The following is a 23,462-nucleotide window of genomic DNA, read 5'->3' as shown; positions in this document are numbered from 1 at the left end:
CTCTCGGGCTCAGGAAACCCTGATCAGATCAAAACAATCAATCACTGCTCTCCTGACAACAGTGGAACCAAAAACTAGATTTACCTGGCAGCTTAGCTAGGAGCATGCTACACCAGTGATACATACAAATATAGCTAGACATGGATATTTATATACATTTCCACTGACCACCTATACACCAAATAGTGTGAACAATACAGTGCAAACACTCAGGCAAGCTAACTAATATAAAGTCAATTAATACGGTAGAATCTCAACAAAAAGAGAAAAATAATTGGCAAACTTTAAATCCCAGGAAGTCCATCCTTAACCACTTCCCGACTGGCGCACAATGATGTACATCGGCAGACTGGCACGGGCAGGCAAATTGGCGTACAGGTATGTCCATTTGTATTTGCTTGCCTGCCATCCCGTGCACGCCGGCGGCCGGTCAGGACCCTCATGAGTCCGGTCGTGGGTCCCGCGGACTCAATCGCCGTGGGAATACCCGCGATTGTCTCACGGGGAGGCTGAACAGGGAGATGCCGATGTAAACAGCATCTTGCCGTTCTGCCTAGCAACAGATTGTGATTGGAGCAGAGATCAGTGTTCACTAGCACACAGCCCAGCCCCCCACAGTTAGTAACACGCCCCTAGGACACACTTAACCCCTACACTGCCACCCCCTGGTTAACCCCTTCACTGCCAATGTCATTTACACAGGAATCAGTGCATTTGTATAGCACTGATTGCTGTATAAATGACAATGGTCCCAAAAATGTGTCAAAAATGTCCGATGTGTCCACCATAATGTCGCAGTCACAATAAAAATTGCTGATCGCCATTATTACTAGTAAAAAAAATAAAAATATATTAATAAAAATGCCATAAACTATGCCCTATTTTGTAAACGCTATACATTTTGCGCAAACCAATCAATAATCGCTTATTGCAATTTTTTTAAACAAAAATATGTAGAAGAATACGTATTGGCCTAAACTGAGGAAAAAAATGTTTTTTATATATATTTTTGGGGGATATTTATTATAGCAAAAAGTAAAAGATAATGCGTTTTTTTCAAAATTGTCGCTCTATTTTTTTTTTTATAATGCAAAAAATAAAAAACGCAGGGGTGATCAAATACCACCAAAAGAAAGCTCTATTTGTGGGAAAAAAAGGACGTCAATTTTGTTTGGGAGCCACGTCGCATGACCGCGCAATTGTCAGTTAAATCGACGCAGTGCCGAATCGCAAAAAGTGGTCTTAAGCTAGCAAAATAGTCCGGTCTTAAAGTGGTTAAATAAAGCCGCGTACACACGGGCGGACTGTCTGGCCAACTTAGTCCATCGAAACACATTTCAGCGGACAGTCTGCTCGTGTGTGGGCTTCAGCTGACTTTTTCAGCGTGCAGTCTGGCGGACTAAGTATTTTGGAATTTCCATAATATTGTCCGTCGTACTTTGGTTTCAGCGGACAATCCGCTCGTGAGTAGGCTAGTTCGACGGACTAAGTATGGCGCATGCTCAGAAAGGATTTACACGGCGAAAGGTTGCATTGCTGTGTATTGGACTTCCTATTTCTAGTCCCGTCGTACGTGCTGTACACGTCATCGCGCAAACTTTCGACGGACTGTTTTGCATCCGTTCATTCGAAAGTAGGACGGACTGTCCGTCGGATTGTCTGACGGACTAAGTAGGCCATACAGTCCGCCCGTGTGTACGCGGCTTAACATTACAATAAGATACCGAAGGTGTTCACAGAATAGCTTCACTCTGTTGTGGTATAAAACCATTTTGGCAGAAGGTAATTTGCTAGCACCATTTTTTTTCTGTTACTTTTTTGTAAATTTTGAAGAGAAATCATAAGGGTTATGTGCACATATTTCTTTTTCTGAATGTATAGAAGTTAAAAAAAACTTAGTGAGTTATATCCTAAAGTTTGACAACATTTTTCACTCTTGAATGTAATTAAGGGTTTATCGGAGGGGGGGGGAATTAAGCAATGGCTTACCAGTATTTATTATAACAAAGGAACACACATTCTCAACTTGAAGTGAGACCCGTAATTTTAATTTAAACTACAATTTTGTAAATGTTTGTCTCGCAATTTGAGTTTTGCTCTTTAATTACTTTTTTTGTCCCACTTATAAAATTTATATTACTTCAAACTAGGGATGAGCTTCGTGTTCGAGTCGAACATATGTTCGACTCGAACATCGGCTGTTCGCCCGTTCGGCGAATTCCGAACGTTATGGGCCGTTCGCGCCAAATTTGTGTGGCGCTCACGGCCCACAATGCACTGCGTCATCGCAGTGCATTGCTGGCTCATGATTGGCCAAGCATGCACTGTGACCCCGCATGCTTGGCCAATCACAGCGCCAGCAGTGAGGAGAGCCATGATTGGCCACAGGCAGGATGCCTGTGGCCAATCATAGCTCAGGCTGTGTAGTACACGCCCCACACTATATAAGGCCGCCAGCGCGGCGGCCTTGTGTAGTGTGTTGGCGTCTGAAGCAGTTAGTGGGTGTTCTGTGTACCTTCAACACAGTACACACCGATCGTTATCGGCCAATTTTCGATCTTGCTCTTCTGTAGTGGTTGTTGTCTGCTTGCCCTGACCGCAGTATACACTGCTATATTCACCTCACCTATATAGCTAGTGATCTATCTTTTATAAGAGAGATTGCAGTCAGTAGTGTTAGGAGCTTGTGCGTGCTGTCTGCGTGCTCTGTACCCAGTACACACCGCTATATCCACCTACATAGCTCTTCTCTATTTGAGCCCACTTGCCATCTGCAGGAGTTATTGGAAGTTGTGTGTGCCTCCAGCACAGCACAGTATACATCTGTATATACCCCTTTATCTCTGGTGTTCTATAAAAAAGGCATCTGCAGGAGTTAGTGGGTTTTTTGTGCCTCCAGCACAATATACACCTGTATCTACCCTTTATTGCTGTTCTCTAATAGAGCCATCTGCAGGGCTTAGTGGGTGTTGTGTGACTCAATTACAGTATACCCCTTTATCTCTGGTGTTCTATAATAAAGGCATCTGCAGGAGTTAGTGGGTGTTGTGTGCCTCCAGCACAATATACACTACCCAACTGCTGTTTTACCCAACTCCCTTCAAGCCATTACCATGTCTGGAAGGCCAGCAAGGAGAGGCAGACAGGCATGAGCCGATAAAAGAGGGCAAGCAGGCTCTGTTTCTAGAGACAACAGTGCTGGTCGTGGACGCGGTGCATTGTCATCAGCACGTGGCCATGGGACACATTTGTCCTTCTTTTCGGCAGCTGGACATGTTGAACCGCAACATGCCAACGACTTGGTAGAGTGGATGACCAAGCCCTCTTCATCCTCCTCATCCTCTCTCACCCAGTCTCAGGGTACTAGCAAAGCAGCTGCCAACGCATCGTCTTCCCTTCTCTCAATGTCATCATCAGTGACTCCTTCCCAAGACCCACCACGTCCTCCTGAGGAGTCTCCTGAACTCTTTGAGCACAGTGTTGGGTACATGCTCCAGGAGGATTCCCAGTGTTTTGTAGGCTCTGATGATGACACTCAGCTAGAGGAAGGCAGTAGCGTGAGCGCAGAGAGAGGGGATGCTCAAGAAGGACAGCAATCTGGCAGTCATGTTCCACAAGCTGCAGCATACTGCCAGGTTTGCTACAGCGATGAAGAGGGAGGGGATGATGAGGGCACTGACTCCACGTGGGTGCCTGGTAGGAGAGAGGAGGAGGAGGAGGAGGAGGCACATGTCCAACGAGGCAGGATGCCCTCCGGGGGCCAGCTTAGGGGCAGCACACTGACTGAATCACACCGCAGAGCTCCACCTGTGCAGGGCGCTGCCTCTGCACGTTATTCTAAAAGTTCTGTGGTGTGGGCCTTTTTTGAGACGAGTGCATCAGATCGCACCGCTGCTATTTGCAACATATGTCTCAAGCGTATCTCGCGTGGCCAAAACATCAGCCGCTTGGGCACCACATGCATGACCAGACATATGTTGACCTGCCATGCAGCTCGTTGGCAAGCGTACCTCAAAGACCCACACCAAAGAACAAAGCGGACCTCTCCTTGCTCCTCATCAGCTGGCATCTCCAACCCCACTAGACCTTCAGTCCTCTCTGAAACCTGCTCTGAGAGGAATGAAGGTGTAGAATTAGGTGTGTCACAGCCAAGTGCTTCCGGGCACTCTGCTAGCAGTACACCTACGTCCGATTATAGCAGGCAAATGTCCCTGCCCCAGCTGCTGGACCGGCGAAAGAAGTTCACTCCCAGCCATCCACATGGCCAGCGGTTGAATGCTAGCTTGGCTAAATTGCTAGCACTTCAACTGCTGCCTTTTCAGTTGGTAGACTCGGCCCCCTTCCGTGAGTTTGTACAATGTGCGGTTCCTCAGTGGCAGGTCCCCAAACGCCACTTTTTCTCACGGAAGGCGATTCCGGCTCTCTACCGGCATGTGGAAGGCAATGTCCTTGCCTCGCTGGACAGGGCGGTCAGCGGTAAGGTGCATATTACCACTGACTCATGGTCCAGCAGGCATGGACAGGGACGTTACCTGTCTTTCACAGCCCATTGGGTCACTCTTCTGGCAGCTGGGATGGATGCATGACAAGGTGCAGTAGTGTTGGAGGTTGTTCCGCCACCACGCCTCCAAAATGCTACTATTGTTTGTGACACACCTCTCTCCTCCACCCCCTCCTCTTCTTCTTCCTCCATGGCCTCTTCCAGTGCTCTGTCCTCAGAACCAGCGGTGCTCCGTAGGCGTTCCAGGGGCTACGCAAGTACGCAGGCAAAACGATGCCATGCCGTGCTTGCGCTGGTTTGTTTGGGGGACAGGAGCCACACTGGGGCGGATGTTTTGTCAGCACTGCAGGGGCAAGCCGAGAGGTGGTTGAAGCCACGCCAGCTTAAGCCAGGAATGGTGGTTTGTGACAATGGCACCAACCTCCTCTCCGCCCTCCGACAGGGACAACTGACCCATGTGCCCTGTGTAGCTCACGTCCTTAACCTGGTGGTGCAGCGGTTCTTGGGCAGGTACCCGGGCTTACAGGATGTCCTGAAGCAGGCCAGGAAAGTCTGTGTGCATTTCCGCCGATCATTTAATGCCTGTGCTCGGCTGGCTGAGCTCCAAAAGGAGTTGAACCTGCCCAAGAACCGCCATATATGTGACATGCCCACCAGGTGGAACTCAACGTTGGCCATGCTGCAGCGGCTGCACATGCAGCAGAGGGCCATCAATGAGTACCTGTGCGACTACGGCACCAGCACAGGGTCAGGGGAGCTCGGTTTTTTCTCACCACGCCAGTGGGGCATGATCAGGGATGCATGCACTGTCCTGTCACCGTTTGAGGAGGCCACAAGGATGGTGAGCAGTGACAGTGCATGCATCAGTGACACTGTACCTCCTGTCCACCTCTTGGAGCATACACTGCGTGGAATAATGGACAGGGCACTTGAGGCAGAACAGAGGCCCCCTTTATCCAGACAGTGTTCCTGCTGTGCCACCCATCACACAGGAAGAGGATGAGGATGAGGAAGAGGAGGAGGAGGATGATGATTGTGTCAGCATGGAGGTGGAGGCTGGCACTCAGCATCAGCAGCAGCAGTCTTGTAGGGATGATTTACAGTCCCAAGAAACACGTGGACTTGTACGTGGCTGGGAGGCGGTAGCTGCGGATCATGTTGCCCTTAGTGACCCAGAGGACTCCATACCGAATGCCTCAGCTAACCTACGCTGCATGGCCTCCCTGATCCTGCAAAGCCTGCGGAAGGATCCTCGTATTCTTCGGATCAAGGAGAGGGACCATTACTGGCTGGCCACTCTCCTTGATCCACGGTACAAGGGTAAGGTTGCCGACCTTATCTTGCCATCGCAGAGGGAGCAGAGGATGAGACATCTCCGGGAGGCCTTGCAGAAAGGTCTGTGCAACGCGTTCCCAGAGACTGGGAGGTTACAAACTCCTGGTCCTGGACAACGTGTTGCTGAGGCATCGGTCAGAAGGAGCGGTGGAGAAGGTGGCCGTCTGACTGATGTTTTCAGACAATTTTTTAGTCCGCAGCCCCAAGGTATGATCGGTTCCAGCAACCATCGCCAGCGTCTGATTTACATGGTGCAGGAATACCTAGGGGCAAGGTCAGACTTGGACACCTTTCCCACCGAAAATCCTCTGGCTTACTGGGTCTTGAGGATGGATCACTGGCCAGAGCTTGCACAGTATGCAATTGAGCTACTGGCCTGTCCTGCATCCAGCGTTCTTTCGGAACGCACCTTCAGTGCTGCTGGTGGCTTTGTTACCGATCACAGGGTGCGCCTGTCCACCGAATCAGTTGATCGACTGACCTTCATCAAGATGAATCAGTCTTGGATCACCCACAGCTACCAAGCACCTGAAGCTGATGTAACCGAATGATTTTTTTTGGAAATATCACATCCCTTCAAGACTGCCTATGCTGATGCTGAGTGACTGTCCTGTTATGTTGATTGTCTATCCTCTTCCTCCTCCGCTGATATGTTGGAAGAACATTTCTGGTTCTGGGTGATGCCATCAGCCCAATTTTTCTGCCCCTGTTTAACAGGGGCGTTTAAGTACAATTTTTGATGCAATGCTTTGCAGCAGGGCTAATACCTGCAATAAAACTAGAGTATATGGGAGAGGTTGCAGTGTGGTGGCACCAGCACCAGTGCCTAAAGCCCAATTTTTCTGCCCCTGTTTAACAGGGGCGTTTAAGTACAATTTTTGATGCAATGCTTTGCAGCAGGGCTAATTCCTGTAATAAAACTAGAGTATATGGGAGAGGTTGCAGTGTGGTGGCACCAGCACCAGTGCCTAAAGCCCAATTTTTCTGCCCCTGTTTAACAGGGGCGTTTAATTACAATTTTTGATGCAATGCTTTGCAGCAGGGCTAATTCCTGCAATAAAACTAGAGTATATGGGAGAGGTTGCAGTGTGGTGGCACCAGCACCAGTGCCTAAGGCCCAATTTTTCTGCCCCTGTTTAACAGGGACATGTAATTACAATTCTTGATATAATATTTCACAGGAGGGCCCGTTCCTGTGCCCACCCAGAGTAACTGTGAGGACTTATAGTGTTGTGGCACCAGCACCACAACCACCAAAGGTCAATTTTTCTACCACTGTTCAACAATGGCATGTAATTACAATTCTTGATATAATCGTTCACAGCAGGGCGCTCCAGCGCCCACCAAGAGTCACTTTGAGGGCTTACAATGTTGTGGCAAAACCAACACCTTGTTCCGCCATTTCTGCAGAGCATATAGGGCAGGCCCCTACTTTCAAACATCCAACTTACAAACATCTCCTACTTGCAAACGGAAGGAGACAACAGCAAGTGAGATGAAAAAAGATGGATGACAAAACAAATTATACAGGGGTGATAACCCTTCCCTATGTTTTCCAAAAAGCTTAAAAATAGTTTTTTTTGACTGGAGCTACACTTTAAAAATGTACCAGTTGAAAATTACAAACAGATTCAACTTAACACAACAAACCTACACAGTCCCTGTCTTGTTTGCACCGCCTGTATACTGCTGTTCTGAGTATATAGGGTCTGGGGGCCACACGCATTTCCTTTTTTTGATATGGGTACAGGGTTCCCCTTAATATGCGTACAAGACCCAAAGGGCCTGGTAATGGGCAGGGAGGGCTACCCATGCCATTTTTCTCAATGATTTTCAACCATATTGCAGGAACCAGATATAACATTAAAACCGCAAGCAGTTTTCAATGACGTTATTTCTGTTTAATGTCATTTTGTGCAGGGACTGTTCTAAACACGGGAAACACGTGGCACTTCACAGGCATACTACAGACACCCCCCAGGCACCATATTTAAAGGAATATTTCACTTTTTTTTCACTTTAATCGTCATTAAAATCAGTGCTCCCGCCAAAACGGCCATTTTTAAAAACATTTTAGGCATTGACCCATGTCCCCTGGGGCAGGAGCCAGGTCCCCAAACCCTTTTTAGGACAGTATCTTGCATATTAGCCGTTAAAATTAGCACTTTTCATTTCGAACGTTCGAGTCCCATAGACTTCAATGGGGTTCTAAAGTTCGTTCGAATTTGGGGTCCGTCGAAAGTTCTGGTGCGAACCAAACCGTGGGGTGTTCGGCTCATCCCTACTTCAACTGTTTTTAGTTTTTTTACATCTACAGCTTTTATTAAATAATACCTGGGGATCCTGCCAGGAATGTCTTAGTTCAGGCACTTCCTGTTATGGGATGACAACTGTTTCTCAGCATAGCACCAATGAAGATTATAAGTGTTTTTTTCTGAGACACATAGAGCATGTGTGGTCTATTATTGCATATGCTGAAGCAAGTTGATATAGAACGGAAGTGGTTGAAGGGGGCTTGAGAAAATCAGCAGTAGTAAAAACTGAATTTAAACCAAAAAAAATTTTTTTGATGATATATTGCGCTTTAACAAACGAAATGTCCTACATTTGTGGTTTAGATCTCCTTTAAAGAGATAAAATGTGACAGTAGTAGGGTTTTATCTTTACATGCAGACCTGTGAAATACGCGTGCAATTACTGATCTGAAGCAGAAACGTGAAGGACCTCTGCGGGCCTCACTGTAACGATCCATGAAAATTCACTTACAAATTAAATCAATTTAAGGCTGTTTAGTAAAAATCATTTGGCTTAATTTTTTCTTCTAAGGAGGCCTAGGAATATAATTATTTTAACTGTTCTGATCGGTCACTTGACATTAACATCTATCTATCAATCTATCTATCTATCTATCTATCTATCTATCTATCTATCTATCTATCTATCTATCTATCTATCCATCTATCTATCTATCTATCTATCTATCCATCTATCTATCGATCAGTCATAACTTTATGACCACCCATCTCATATTGAGTAGTTTCCCCCTTTGCCACCAAAGCAGCCCCCTTTGCAGCCAAGACAGCCTAGACCTCTGAAGGTGTGCTGTGGTATCTGGCACCAAGCCATCAGTAGCAGATCCTTTAAAGTGATTCCAAAGGCAGAAGGTTGTTTTTATCCTAATGCATTCTATGCATTAATATAAAGAACCTTTTGTGTGCAGCAATCCCCCTTTGCCCCCCTAATACTTACCTGAGCCCATCTCAATCCAGCGATGTTGTGCAAGAGTCTCGGCTGTCTGGGACTCTCCCTCCTTATTGGCTGAGACAGCAGCAGGTGCCATTGGCTCCCGCTGTTGTCAAAGTCTGTAAACCAATGAGGAGAGAGAGGGGCAGTGCAGAGACTTGGCTCTGCGTCTGAAGGGACACATAGAGCAACAGCTTGGCTCGGTGCCCCCATAGAAGCTGCTTGCTGTGGGGGCAGGAGGGAGGGGCCAGGATTGCCGTCGAGGGACCTGAGAAGAGGAGGATCTGGGATGCTCTTTGTAAAACTACCTCACAGAGCAGGTAAGTATAGCATTTTTGTTATTTTTAAACAAAAAAACAAGTCTTCAATATCACTTTAAGTCCTGTAATTTTGAAGGTTGGTCCTCCATTGATCAGACTTGTTTTTCAAGCACATCCCACAGATTCTCAATTGGATTGAGATCTGAATAATTTGAAGGCCAGGTCAACACCTCAGACTCATTGTTTTTGATTTTCAAACCATTCCTGAAGCATTTTTGCAGTGTGGCAGGGCACATTATCCTGCTGAAAGAGGCCACTGCCATCAAGGAATACTGTTTCCATGAAAGGGCACACTTTGTCAGCAACAATGTTTAGGTAAGTGGTGCATGTCAAGTAACATCCAAATGAATGACTAGACACAAGGTTTCACAGCAGAATATTGCCCAAAGCATCACACTACCCCTGCAGACATACCTTCTCCCCATAGTGCATTTTGGTGCCATCTCTTTCCCAGGTAAGTGACATATATGCACCCGGCCATCCACACGATGTAAAAGAAAACGTTATTCATCAGACCAGGTCACCTTCTTCTATTGCTCCGTGGTTCAGTTCTGATACTTACATGCCCAGTGTAGCAGCTTTTGGCCGTGGACACAGGTCAGCATAGGCACCCTGACTAGTCTGCGATGCACATTTTTTTCTGCTTTCCGTACATCAGCTTTAGGAACAAAACGTGTACTTGCTGCTTAATATATCCCACCAACTTTCAGATGCCATTGTAATTAAATAATCAAAGTTATTCACATAACCTGTCAGTGATCCGTATACACCCCAGTTCTTATATTTTCAGGCATAGGATGTGGAAACAAGGCTAAGTGGCTCAACTATGCATGAAAAATTCAGTGAGCCTAAATTTGAATTATATGGCTGTAGCAGGAGGCAGTTTGTTTGCCGAAGGGCTGGAGAGCGGTACAATAATGAGTGTCTGCAGGCAACAGTGAAGCATGTTGGAGGCTCCTTGCAAGTTTGGGGCTGCATGTCTGCAAATGAAGTTGGAGATTTGGTCAGGATCTTTGGCATCCTCAGTGCTGAGACGTACAGTAAAAGCAGATATTTATCCATGAGGGAGGCATGGAATTGGCCCCAAATTTATTCTGCAGCAGGACAATGACCCAAACATGCATCAAATGTAATTTAGAACTACCATATTTATCGGCGTATAACACGTGCCGGCGTATAACACACACCCCAAGTTTAGGAGGGAATTTTGTGGAAAAAACTTTTAGGAGGGAAATTTAAGGAAAAAAACCCTTACATTTAAATGCCCATCAATGCAGCCTTATCAGTGTCCATCGGAAGCCTTGTCAGTGTCATTTGCAGCCTTGTCCTGCAGCCTGTCCGTCATGCAGCCTTGTCATGCAGCCTGTCCGTCATTGCAGCCTTGTCATGCAGCCTTATCATGCAGCCTGTCCGTCATTGCAGCCTTGTCATGCAGCCTTATCATGCAGCCTGTCCGTCATGCAGCCTTGTCATGCAGCCTTGTCCGTCATTGTAGCCTTGTGCATCAGTGATGTCAGCTTTTTTCAAGTTTTTTAAAATGGCGCCGAGAAGGTCCGAGGCGGCTGAAAGCCGCCGAGAAGGTCCGAGAGCGGCCGAAAGCTGCCAAGAACTTCCAGGTGCCGCCGAGATACACAGGACATCTCGGCGGCACCTGGAAGTTCTTGGCAGCTTTCGGCCGCTCTCGGACCTTCTCGGCGGCTTTCAGCCGCCTCGGACCTTCTCGGCGGCTTTCGGCTGCCTCGGACCTTCTCGGTGGTTTTCGGCTGCCTCGGCCATACTCGGCGGCTATCGGCCGCTCTCGGACCTTCTCGGCGGCTTTCGGCCGCCGAGAAGGGCTGAAGGCAGCCGAAAGCCGCAAGAAGGGCCGAAGGCGCTTGAAAGCCGCCCAGAGCCCAAAAAATCGTGCGGAAATCGCAGAGGATCGGCGTATAACACGCACCCGTGATTTTCCCCTGATTTTAAGGGGAAAAAAAGTACATGTTATACGCCGATAAATACGGTAGTTTCAGAGTGAAGAAGAACAAGGAGTCCTGAAAGTGATGGTTTGGCCCCCAGAGAGCTCTGATCTCAACATCATCGAGTCTGTCTGAAATTACATAAAGAGACAGAAGGATTTGAGGCAGCCTACATCCACAGAAGATCTGTGGTTAGTTCTCCAAGATGTTTGAAACAACCTACCTGATGGGTTTCTTCAAAAACTGTGCGCAAGTGTACCTAGAAGAATTGATGCTGGTTTGAAGGTAAAGGATGGTCACACCAAACATTGATTGGATTTGGATTTATCTTCTGTTCATTTACTTTCCATTGTGTTAATTAATAAAAATAAACTATTAACACTTCTATTTCTGAAAGCAGTCTTTAAGTGGAGCTCCACCCAAAAGGGGATTCTCCGCTTGTTTGCACCCTCCCTCCCTCCACTGCCATATTTGGCACATTTGGCACTTTTGCAGGGAAGCAGGTACCTGGTTTTAACAAATCCATTGTTAGGAGGAACTGCAAAGCATGGAACAAAGAAATTGGAGCTTCATTTGCTGTCTAGATATAAAAAAAGACATAATATTCATAAGCAATCTTTCATATTTACTTGACCAAAAAAACATTTTTTAGTCAAGACTATAGCAAATAAATAAATAAATAAATACAACTCAAATACTTTCCCAATAACTAAATTAAATTGCAACAAGATATATGATCAATTAAATGAAGTATACAAAAATACCTGCATAAGACACCAAATGTCCTCAAAGTTTGAGTTTTAACTATTTGCAGGACTTTTCTTTAAAATTTCACTGTGTGTGGGAGGATGGCTGAGCACTATCATTTCCCTGGAGTATGTATGGAGTGCGGTGGTTAAAGTGAAGAGCCACCCTGAAAAGAAAAATACATTAAAAATTAGAAAATTATTACCAGAAATGCCTGTTGCTAGGCACATCATCCTAATCATCCTATCTGTCTCTTCCTCCTCCGCGGAGATCTTCTTTCTTCTCTCCTCATCGCATTGTCTTCTGGGTAATGGCACTGTGTTCTGGGAACTGTGTGTCCCAGAACACAGCGTGTCCCATTCACAAAGCGCTGCGTGACTTGCGCATGCACAGTAGGAAACGGGCAGTGAAGCCGCAAGGCTCCACTGCCTGTTTCCCTTAGCGAAAATGGCGGCGCCGGGACCCGAGACCGAGGGACGGGTCAGCCTCGGGTGGCCGACATCGCGGGCGCCCTGGACAGGTAAGTGTGCTTATTAAAAGTCAGCAGCTACAGTGTTTGCAGCTGCTGACTTAATTTTTTTTTTTTAAACCGACCCTCCTCTTTAAGCAGACATTTGTTATCCGTGGCCGTGGGTGACGTCACGTGATCTCCGACCAGACGGAGATCACGTAACATCATCTGCAAACTTGTTAGTATGACTTGTTAAACTCACTACTCACTACATTAAAATGTATGTAAAACCAAAATTTTTCTTTATTCAGTTTTATATACTGTAGACTATGGACTGGTTTAGTCAAAGATGAGAGAGACATGGGGTCCCTTAATGTTTTTCTATGGGGTCCCAGCACACATAGGTATTGCCCTGGACCCACATGCATAACTCTACTAACCACAGAGAACAAGTCTGAACTTGGCCCAATGTCCATGTATTGTATTCTTGACCTGCTCCACCCACTCATTGCCTTGCTACCACTAGGGATGGTCCCAATGTTCGAGTCAAATGTAAGTCGACTCGAACGACTGTTGTCTCTTGGCTGTGACAACTGTTATATAGGCAAAGGCAGGGCCACCCGGTGATGTAACCGAGTGACCCTGCCCCCTCTGATGTCATGTGACCCCTAAGGGTATTTAAAGGAATATTTCATTTTTATTGTTTCACGTTAAGCATTATTAAAATCACTGCTCCTGAAAAAAACGGTTGTTTTAATACTTTGTTTTCCATTGATTCCAGGCTCCCTGGGTCAGTACCTGGGTCCCCATACACTTTTTATGGCAATAACTTGAATATAAGCCTTATGTTCGTGTCTCATAGATTTTAATAAGGTTCGCATGTTCGCACACATTTTTTGCCTGTTTGCATGTTCTAGTGTGCACCGAACCGGGGGGGGGGGTTGGCCCATCCCTAGTTACCACAGCCACACTGTGATGGTGGGACTCCTATGGCAAAAGTAGAGGTGATGAGGACTTCTATGTAAGAGGGAGAGTCTCTGTTGTGAAATAAATGGAGAATGGACTGAGAACTCTGATGTGAAGGGGGAACTGAGGACCCTGATGTAAAGGGGGTGGGGGACTGGGGACTGATGTGGAAGAGGGAAGCTTCTGATGTGACGAGGAAACTCTGATATGCAAGAGGGATCTCATTTTAGACTGGCATAGCTCAAGATTTAACATACTTGCAAAGGGTGCTAAAAACTTTGAGAAACACTGCTTTAGAAGGTAGGGAGGTGTCAAGCCAAAAGTCTACTGTGAACTAACATTCTGCTTAAGACTGATAGATCTAAAAACATCTCAAACAGATGGCTGTCATCTCATGTCTTTGAGTAGAGTAGACAGGTTCAGGAGATAACTACATAGCTATATTAATAAAGAAAAAATGCTATTTGATGTCTAGATACAGCTGTAGTTTTATTTTACTCTAAGACTAAATCCTTTACAATAAAAAAAAAGCAACCTCATAGTCCCCATCCAGTAGCTGAAAGAGTTAATGGCGTGAAATTTGTTTTGAGTGGCGATGTATTAGCTGTCACCAAGGACAGCAGCGTACAAGGCACCTGTGAAATATATGAAAAGAGGGCCAGGAATTCAGTTAATTAACCACATCAGTTTCTTAACATGATCAATTTTAATTAAACTGAATTTTAATAGAGATCTGTGTAGTCTGCAGAGAGCAGTTGCTAATTCTGCAGACCATGTGTTGCTTTTCACTTCAGATTTGCTTCCATCTAATTAATATGGATAGGGCATTAAGCCTTTTGGACTCTAGTGGTTTTTTCATTTCATGACTATTAATGATTTTAATGAACTGGACTAATTCTGTAGTTCTCATTGCGGTGTTCTGGGGCCTTGCTAGTCACAAATTCCAGGTCTATAATTGTGTTCCAGGTGCTAATTGTGGTTGCTGTTGCTGATGCCTTTGGCCTAGCCGGGAAGTAAGCAGATAGGCCAAAGTCAGCTCCTAGACAAGTGGAAAATTCTTCTTAAGTCCCAACCCAAAGTTGCACATACATCAACAAACCCAACCTAATGGATAACATGCCAGGCCATATGTGTTCTTCAAGTTTAAAAGATCTTCCTATCTCAATCCATGCATGCACATTAGACAGTTTAAATATTAAATACACCTTTAAAACATTTTAGTTCCGTGAAGCTGGACATCAACCATACAACTTGATATCGCATAGAAGGGATAAAGCCTCTGCCAGGTTTTAATTGCTGTTTGTGTCTCTAATGGGCAACTTACTTCTCACTTCCTGTCTGAACAGGAAGTGATGAGACAAAGCCAAAGCAAGATTTTAGTAGAGCTAGGAAGAGGTATTATTTCTGACAATGATTTAATACTGTAAGGGCTTCCTGTGTCTTGGTGACACCTGTACCCTTCATTTCTTGTATGGGTGTCACACAAACAGAATGATATAAAAAAATAAACTCTGCAATGAGTCTAAGATGAAAATAAAAACAGGTAGGGTCAGTATCATGGCCATATAACAGAATTCAAAGCCATGAATTAATACTGAAGGTTACTGTGGTTACTCAAAGGTTCAACTGCTTATAAAAATCAGATATGCTACACTGCCCTACCAGCCTGGTAAAAAATATATACTCCATCAATCCACCAGTCCACAAGAATCTCCCTTATTCTCCTGCAGTGAAATCCACATTGCTGTAATAAACAAAGTGCCTATACAATGAAATCATATAGAAAAAGAATTAAGAAAATGAAAATACCTTAACCCAACATGTTTCATCTTAAAGCAAGGCTTCATCGGGGTTGCACAATGCATAAAGTGTGTTTAAAGAAAGCAAATGGCAGCTGCTTGGAGTACAGATTTATTTTTTAATGCAGTTTTCTATATTTTTCTATTCTATGGGCACTTTATGAATAAAGGCTAAGTTTTAGATCATGGTGGGTTTGATGTGTGGGTTTAAAGCACCCTTGCTGACATTTCTAAAATAATATTTTCCAGATAAAGGCTAATCTTACAGTGCAAGCATACATCGGGTTGTTTTCTACTTGTTTTGAACGTTTACTGTACATAGCCAAGAAAAACCAAGCAAGATTGCAATTATAATGTTTATTATTTCCCTTTCTCCTGCTGTCCTTTGATACCTGAACTGGGTTCATAGAAGGTTTTGCCAGTACAAATGTCCTCCTACTATCCTGTCTGATACAATCATCTACAGATACTAGGCTCTCTGCCTATTGTAGTATGAACGTCTCTAAACATCTGTTTAGGTATGCATGTTTCCCATTCCAGCTCACACTTGGTCAAAAAGAATCAGCAAGGGCATGCAAACATAAAGCTGTTTTCTTTCATATAACCCCTGAGAACAATTTGGGGTGTATTTATAAAAAAACTTGCATGAGCTTTCTGTTAGGTATGATAACAAAAGAAATGTACCAATGGGAAAGGTGAAATAAACTATTAAGAGCTGTGCTTACAAAAAATTGCATAGCAACTTGTCGATCAAAACTGAATGTAAATTAGTTCTGTGCAAATAGAGTAAAATTGAATGTTCTCTGCAGACTGGATGTGTGAATGGGGAAAATACTGCACCATGACCTCTAGATGGAGCTGAGGAACATACTTATTTCTATGATAGTCAGCGCCATCTAGGGGTCATAATGCTTTATTTTCCTATTCACACTTTCATTCTGCAGAGAATATAGCCTGAGGACATTCAATTTTGCCGTATTCACACTGAACGAATTTACAGCAATATTATATAAATACACCCCTTTTAGTTTTCCTTTCACCTTTCCCATTAGAACTTTTTTTTAATCATGCTTAAAGTAAAGCATGTGTTGATACTGTACTGAAGGCATTTATTGCAAAGAATTTATCAACTGGGACTAAGGAGCACCAGAACATTTATTTTTCGAACTACTCCTTAAGAAATCGTAGGAAGACACTATGATGTCAATAATACTATATGGAAATCTTGATTTTTTGCTCCTTCACCCTGGCTCTACAAAAATAATCACACTTTCTGTAGCTCTGGACCTACTACTCATTTTGACATGAGTTTTTCTGAAGTAAACTTACATACACTTTTTTTTTAGATCATATTCTAAAATGTTATTGCCCATGTTTGTTATATGTACATTTTTACATAGCAATGGATATTTTGTTTTGTAATTTAGTCTGGGAAATTATTTGAGCAAGTAAGAACCATCTACCAGGTTCCATGAAAATGCTGTTGCTGTTTAAGATATGCATCACATGACTTTACCAAAAAGATCTTGTATGGTACTAAGTCTCAGCATTGGCACACAGTACACATTTTTGTGGGTAAAAGCAGTTGGGTGCCAAGAAAAAGATCCAAAGTTCTGAACCATCCAGGGGTGGACTGACCATTGGGGCTCTCGGGCACTGCCCGAGGGCCCCAAGCCACTAAGGGGCCCCATCAGGGTTTTCAGCCTCAATAAAACCAGGGACAGTATGTAAAATCTGTGTTTTTTAAAAAAAATCCCAAGATTATAGTTGCTCCGCCTCTCCAGTACCTTTTCAGTGTGTTATGTGTATTCTGTGTGTGTATACTGTGTGTGTATTTTGTGTGTCTGTGTGTGTATACTGTATGTTTGTGTGTGTGTATACTGTGTGGCCCCATAATCTATTGCCTGGGGGCCCCATAATCTCCTATTGCCTGGGAGCCCCCCATAATTTCCTATTGCCTGGGAGCCCCCAATAATCTCCTATTGCCCATGGGCCCCATAATCTTTTCCTTTTGCCAGGGGGCCCCATAATATCTTATTGCCCGGGGGCCCCATGAGTTGTCAGTCCAGCCCTGGAACCATCGATAAGGAAAAGCCAAGTCTGGGAGCAAAATGTGGATCCATTAATCAGTCATACAGTCAAAGGATGTCAGCATGATACCTCCCACACTCACCATGACTCCCAGAGACCGGAGACCTCTAAAGGCCTTATCTGTGACTGAATGCCTTCCATTCATATAAACAGTGCAGAACAGAAGAAAAATAATTCAGCTGCACACAACCAGGTTTCCATCAGCTATAGACAATTCTCAGCTTGTACTTACACACTTGTTGTAAAGTACATGCAACAAGGATCCTTCCTTCAAACCTCAAGATAGTAATTTGAAGATAGTAATCTCCAAATGGCCCCGGTCCTCCCTCATGAATATATTTAATGTAGCCTGCGGCAAGACTAGGGCAATTTGGAGATTACTATGTAATAATATTTTATACATGGAATACAAAAGCATTGAATTTCTGCAACCAAATAAAACAATTACTATATATACACTCACATGCCACTTTATTAGGGACACCTGTTCAATTGCTTGGTAACATAAGTTGTTAATCAGCCAATCACATGGCAGTAACTCAATGCATGTAGGCATCTAGATGTGGCGAAGACAGTTTGCTGAAGTTCAAACCGAGCGTCAGAATGGGGAAGAAAGAGGATTTAAGTAACTGAATGTGTAATGGTTGTTGGCTGGTCTGAGTATTTCAAAATTTTCTGATCTACTGGGATTTTCACGCACAACCATCTCTCGGGTTTAGAGAGAATGGTCCGAAAAAGAGACAATATCCAGTGAGTGGCATTTGTGTGAATGAAAATGCCTTGTTGATGTTAGAGGTCAGAGGGAAATGTGCTGACTGGTTTGAAATTATAGAAAGGCAACAGTAACTAAGGTATGCAGAATACCATATCTGAATGCACAACACATAAAACCTTGAAGCAGATGGTCTACAGCCACAGAAGACCACACCGGGTGCCACTCCTCTCAGCTAAGAACAGGAAACTGAGGCTACAATTCACACAGGATCAACAAAATTGGACAATAGAAGATTGGAAAAATGTTGCCCGGTCTGATGAGTCTCAATTTCAATTGCGACATTCAGATGGTAGGGTCAGAATTTGGTGTAAACAACATGAAAGCATGGATCCATCCTGCCTTGTATCAACTGATCGTGCTGGTGGTGGTGTAATGGTACAAAGGATGTTTTTTTGGCATACTTTGGGACCCTTAGTACCAAATGAGCATCGTTTAAATGCCATGGCCTACCTGAGAATTGTTGCTGAGCATGTCCATTCCTTTATGACTACAGTGTACCCATGTTCTGATAGTTACTTCCAACCGGATAATGCACCATGTCACGAAGCTCAAATCATCTCACTACTGGTTTCTTGAACATGACAATGAAGTCACTGTACTCCAATGGCCTCCACACTCACCAGATCTCAATCCAAAAGAGCACCTGTGGGATGTGGTGCAATGGGAGATTCACATCTTGGATGTGCAGCCGACAAATCTCTCAACTGCATGATGATATCATGTCAATATGGACCAACATCTCTGAGGAATGTTTCCAACACCTTGTTGAAACGATACCACAAAGAACTAAGGCAGGTCTGCAAGCAAAAGGGGGTCTAATCCGGCACTAGCAAGGTGCACCTAATATATATATATATATATATATATATATATATATATATATATATTTCAGTCTTAGTTTTACAAAATGAATAGAGCTCATCAGTAGCTATCTCCTTTCAGGCAGGCTGTCTCTCATTGAAATCTTGGTTGTGGCTTTAGCTGTTTAGTTCTATAAACACATTATTTTTTTCTCTCTTACTTTTATAAATAAATACATTTGTACAACACCATTACACATAACCTTTAAGAAGAATGCAAAAACAATGTACACTGTACATTTCCTTTAGGTTTTGATTCACACCAGCAGCTGTGTACTGGGAGGAAGTGCCGATCCCAGCGCATCACACTGTTTTCTTTTCTTTCTTTTTTTCCTTAGAACAAGTTACGTTTTTTAAAGTTCTATTCGCAAATATGTGTTGGGATACAGTGGTCTCTGCTGCAGCCAACTGCACTAAAAAAAGTAGTGGTGTGAATTGACTCCATAGGAAGCAAATTGCATTGTCTTTGCATTGGGGCTGCCCAGCACATCCCAATACAAATAATGTGAAAGTAAATTGTTCCTGAGATAAATATCTCTGCTTATATTATTATTAAAAGGTGAGCTTTGAGAATATAAATGCTATTTTTGCCACTATCAAATGATGTCTCTGGTAAATAGTGACTGATGCATCTCCATCATGTCTTCAGAGATCTACTGTATATGGTCTCACCCCCCCCTTATCTATCCTAGATCCTAGATATATTGAGTGATAGAAGTAAGCCCTTGTACACACGGTCGGACATTCCGACAACAAAATCCGTCAGATTTTGTCTGACGGATTTTGTCCGAAACTTGTGTTGCATACACACGGTCGGACAAAGTTGTCGGAAAATTCGATGGTACGTAACAAGATGACGTTATATCGTTACGACGGGACTACGTTCAGGCTAGTAGCCAATAGCTTTGGTCTAGGAATTAGATCTGAGCATGCGTGGCACTTTGTCCGATCGGAATTCTCTACACACAATCGGACAAAGTCCGATCGGATCATGTTGTTGGAAAGTTTTATAGCCCAGCTCTAAAACTTTGTCCGTCGGATATTCCGACGGAAACAGTTCGATGGAGCCCACACACAGTCGTATTATCCGACAACGTGGTCCGATCGGACATTTTCAATTGGAATGTCCGACCGTGTGTACAAGGGCTTAGGAAACATACATACCCACATATAGCTGTTGCCATGGTTTATCTGCTTTATGAGGTACAGTATGGATTCACCTTTTCATTTAGGTACATATACATATATATATAAATATATATATATATATAGATATCTAGATATATATCTATATAGATAGATAGATAGATAGATAGATAGATAGATAGATAGATAGATAGATAGATAGATAGATAGATACACCTTTGGGATCCCAGTATGATTCCACCCTTTTTTGCAGTGTGCTGCTGCTGTTGTAAAAACCCTTTTTAAAATGCCTTTCCAGTCTAATATTGAGAGGACCTGCTTCATGATCTCTGCATCTGTTGTGACGGTGCGTGTCTTTTTAGAGGTTATATACTCTTAAACTTACCTAAATGTGATTGCTCTATAACAGCACATAACTGAACCTATTGTGTGATCTGTATCAATTTCTTCCACTAGACTATAGGCCCTGTTTGTGGGGGTCCCCACACCCGCCGGGGAGAATATTCTATGGACTTATGCACTTGATTATATTCTGGGTAAGTGGTGTGATGTGATGTGTTTATTACCTTTTATGATTCCTAATTTCCATTGATGTTATGATTAATGTCTTTTTTTCTTCTATTTGTAGTATGGCACTGATATCTGCTCTATAACTCTGTATATAAAAAGCTCCTGAAGAAGCGGTGACTTTTGCCACGAAACATGTTGAGCATTTAATGCAGATGGTATATGGTCAATTAGTAATGACAACTCTTCCAGTGTCACCTCATCTGTGAACCTATAGAGCCACATACCCCCCCCGTTTTTAAATACTTGTATGTTTTAATAGGTTGTTGTAATAAAATGTAGTCTTTTTTACCTATTTTGTGTATCACAAGTTTTGTACGGTACCATATAGCCTCCATTTGACTTTTTCTATGTAACTGTGAGGAGGTAGGTACCCCTTTCTATATTTGACCCTTTTGTAGGCACCTCCCTAAACATCTTCAGAGTCAGCATTAAGCAGTGGGAAAACCTAATGGATGTTGCTTGGGGTTGTCTAGAACTCTTTCCTGGAGGGAAATCTGTATAATTTTTAGTCCCTATGATATGGATAAACACATGCTGCCCCATTTGTAACACAAAGGATTCATGTAATTTGATAAAACCTGTTTAGTGACACATTTTGGAACCTTTAGCAATAAGTGAATTTACATTTGGGTCTTATAAAGTTGGCCCTACAGTGAGACATCAGAGTATCAAAACCATATCAATACAGGTGACCCAATCTTTTTATGGGCGCATATAGTGGACTCTCACAAATTATTATTATTATTATTATTATTATTATTATTATTATACACGATTTATATAGCGCCAAAAGTTTACGAAGCGCTTTACAATGTATAGGGGGGGGCAACACAATTACAGTACAATACGAAAGGTACAGGAGGGCCCTGCTCATAGAGCTTACATTCTAAAGGGAGAGGGCGGTGGTACAAAAGGTAATATCTGCAGAGAATGATTTGATGGGGGGGGGGGGGGGGGGCTCAGGGACAGTTGTTAGGTGGATGTGGGATAGGCTTCCCTGAATAAATGAGTTTTGAGGGATCTCCTAAAGGTGGACAGGGTAGGGGCTGATCGGACAGACTGGGGCAAGGGAGTTCCAGAGGATGGGAGAAGCTCTGGAGAAGTCTTGAAGGCGAGCATGAGAGAGGTAATCTAATGCTGCGTACACACGATCGGAAATTCCGGACAGAAAAAGACAGATGAGCGCTTTTCATCAGAAAATGCGACCGTGTGTATGTTCCATCGGAATTTAGCTGTCCGAATTTCCGCCAGCCAAAAATTGATAGCATGTTCTAACTTTTCCCGACGGAAAATATTTCTATCGGAAATTCCGATCGTGTGTATGCAATTCCGACATGCCAAAAATCACGCAAGCTCAGATTCAACTACGAGACAGAAGCTATTGGCTACTGGCTATTGAACTTCCTTTTTCTAGTCCCGTCGTACGTGTTGTACGTCACCGCGTTATAAACGATCGGAAATTGATGTGACCGTGTGTAGGCAAGACAGCTTGAGCCAAATTCCATCGGAATTCCCTTCGGGAAAAACCACCAGAGCTTTTTCCGACGAGAATTTCGATCGTGTGTACACGGCATAACACATCTAAGCGTTTGACACATCTAACTTCTACAAAATTCAGGAGACAAAGGGAAATGTGGCACAATATACACACAGATGTTGTCATTTTCATCTGCATTTCCCTTGACAGCCAACTGATAAGTGAATAGTTTTAAATGGATACCTATGTTCATGGGCGTCCGCAGAACTTTTTCCAAGGGGGGGCATCATTTCAAGGCCACTCATGCTCCGCCCCTTTTCGACAATCTCATGAAAATCTTTACACTGGTAATACATATGTGTTATATAACAGATAATTCATCTTCACTTTGTATTGGAAGTGACTCTGGCGGCTGTGTTCCATGCCCATATAGCCTAGAGAATGTACATCTTTTTTACATTGCAATACATCTGTTGTGGCCATATTTTGATCTCAAACTGTCACTGTATAGGCTGTTTTCATCAAGATAAAAATATGGCCACAACAGATGTATTGCAATGTAAAAAGATGTACATTCTCTAGGCTATATGGGCATGGTACGCAGCCACCTGAGTAACCTTGCGGACGCCCATGCTTTCAAAAACCAGCCCTGGAAAAAATTTCATACCAGCCTCACAGCATTATTATACCAGCCCAACAGCATAACGTCATTATTTTCTTGTTCATGAAAGGGAAAAACCATGCATTTTAAAGCACATTTGATGAAGAGAGTATAAGGCCGCGTACACACGGGCGGACTGTTCGCCCAACTTTGTCCGCTGAACAGTGTTTGGGCGGACAGTCCGCTCGTGTGTGGGCTTTCAGTGGACAGTTTCAGCGGACAGTTTGACGAACAAGGTTTTTCGGAAATTCCGTAAAACTGTCCGCTGAAACCTTGTTTCAGCGAACAGTCCGCTCGTGTGTAGGCTTGTTCGTCAAACAAAGTTGCGCGCATGCTCAGAAAGGATTTTCACGCCGAAAGTTATAATGCAGTGTATAGGACGTCGTATTTTTCGTCCCGTCGTACGTGCCGTTCACGTCATCGCGCACGGTTTCAGCAAACTGTTCGTTCGTCGTGTGTGGCCATGTCCGTCCATGCTAATTTTGAGCGGACTGTTTGCCGAAACTGTTTGACGGACAAAGTTGGGCGAACAGTCCGCCCGTGTGTACGCGGCCTTAGATATAGA

This window comes from Lithobates pipiens, unplaced genomic scaffold (genome assembly GCF_037356315.1).
Source record: "Lithobates pipiens isolate NorthernLeopardFrog02 unplaced genomic scaffold, aLitPip1_a1.2 Scaffold_10, whole genome shotgun sequence".
Lineage (NCBI taxonomy): Eukaryota > Metazoa > Chordata > Amphibia > Anura > Ranidae > Lithobates > Lithobates pipiens.
Note: the sequence above shows the minus strand (reverse complement) of the source record.